This window comes from Octodon degus, unplaced genomic scaffold, assembly GCF_000260255.1.
Source record: "Octodon degus isolate 3935 unplaced genomic scaffold, OctDeg1.0 scaffold00175, whole genome shotgun sequence".
Lineage (NCBI taxonomy): Eukaryota > Metazoa > Chordata > Mammalia > Rodentia > Octodontidae > Octodon > Octodon degus.
This window is the reverse complement of record NW_004524751.1, coordinates 2,210,282-2,212,312: the sequence shown is the minus strand read 5'-3', so window position 1 is coordinate 2,212,312 and position 2,031 is coordinate 2,210,282.

Genomic DNA, 2,031 nt, shown 5'->3' with positions numbered 1-2,031 from the left:
TATATATATATATTCCACAGTAACACTCATTCACTAGAGCTACTGTTCCTGGTTTAGTGATTAGCTAAATGTGGGGCTCTTTCAGTAATGATTTCCTTAAAGGAAAATTTCTCAATCAACAAACAAATGCCCAGTCTATTAATTGCCTTGTAGTTAGTTCATCATCTTTCTCTCACTGTAGTATTGAACTTCTCAGTCTTGATACCATGACTTTTGACCGTGCACATAGTTCAAATTTCTCTTCTTTTAGTGGGCATTCAAAGTTAATAAAGAAACTGATGTCAGTGCCTTTGAAGCAACTAATCTTAAAATAATAACTGAAGCCAGCTCAGTATTTACATGGTGGTTCTGGAAGTCTGTTCCATGCTAGGACTTTTCATTTTACAATATCATGTTTCTCCTAGACCTTGTTTGCATTTGCCAGCCATGATGCTAGTGGGTATCTGCTTCTGATGCACTGTACTGAAGATACCTGATCTGTGCTGTACACCATGCCTGGTTTCCTTCCATCTCCTCTGAACACAAGGACAGGAAGTTAGCCTTACAATATTGTATTACTGTATTAACCTCAGGCTCCCAAAACAATAAATTAAAGACTTGATGGTTCATTTGACAGAGGGCTATTTTATCACAGTTCCAAAGACTGAAGTCTAAGATCCAAGTGCCAGTGCAGTTGGCCTCTAGAAAAGTCCCTTTTTCTGGCCCTTTCTTGCTGTGTCCTTGAATAGACATTCCTTATATGTGCATGAAGAGTGTGCCCTGTGATATTATAAAAACACTATTTCTGGTGGATTAGGATGCCACTTTCATAATCTTATTTAAATTTAATCATCTCCTTAAATCCCTACTCCAAACGTAGCCCCCTGGGAAATGCGGACATAAACATAGGCATTTGAAGGAGGGATAATTTGTTCCACGGTATATATCTTTTCATAAATATGCACTCACTCTCTCCTGAAGTCCCGTAGGGCATAATATTAATTCAATACTTGATGTCATGGGCACAATTATAGAATACTATAATTCCTCCATTATGTTAGTGTATAATCACTCATGCTTTATTTCTGCGTATTTGTTGTGGTCATTCTAATACATGCACAAATTTTATCAGATATTAGCACAGTGGCTTTCATTTGGTGCTCTTGGAATCACTTTATTATTTTATTATCTGTGGCATTCATGCCAATACCCAAGGAAAAATAATTTGCTTCACTATATCTGAAAAGCAACTTGAGGAATCTAGTCCTTTAAAGATTATACTAAAACATCCCGAAAATGTAGAGCATCTATTTAGGTAAATTACACCTATAAAGTATTAGACACTCATCCCTTGAACTATGGGTGATGAATTGTTCTGAGTAGATTCATTGGGATATTCCTTCTTGAGAATAATTTGATCACCCATAATATTCTTTTGTTCAACACAGAAGATGACATATACTAAAGCACTGAAATGTGTTTATAAAATTAATTATCAGACATCAGAGGACAGCAACAAACAAATACACACAAAAGAACAATCATCAAAGAGAAAGGTGCACTTCTAATATGTGGCAGAATGATACAGCTTTTATTATTTCGAAATTTTGACAGACATTTTGAGAGAGAAAAAATAAAAGAAAATTTGAACACAAAGGAAGAAATCATATTTAAAAACCTCAGGAAAGCTGAACCCATTGTGGAATAATAACTTAAATAAACCAAAAGGTAACTGTGTCCTGTGCAGATGTTTTATTATTCTTTAGCATGAGTCATACACTCTTGGTTTATTTATAACGCTGCTGCCATGTTCCACAGTAATGCAAATCTCAGGCAGAGCAAGATACACCCAGCAGGGCCAGCTCCACTTTTCCACACATTTTCCCCTAACAAGGCGTGAGGGTTTGCTTAGGCTGACTGCTCTTATAGCAGAGACCGCTGACAAGGTACAACATAGTGTTACTTCTTTAAAAAGTCAAATGATGTCATTACATCATCAACAAAACCTCAATTTTTCTTGAAGATAAGGAAGCGACATAAATGATTAGGCAT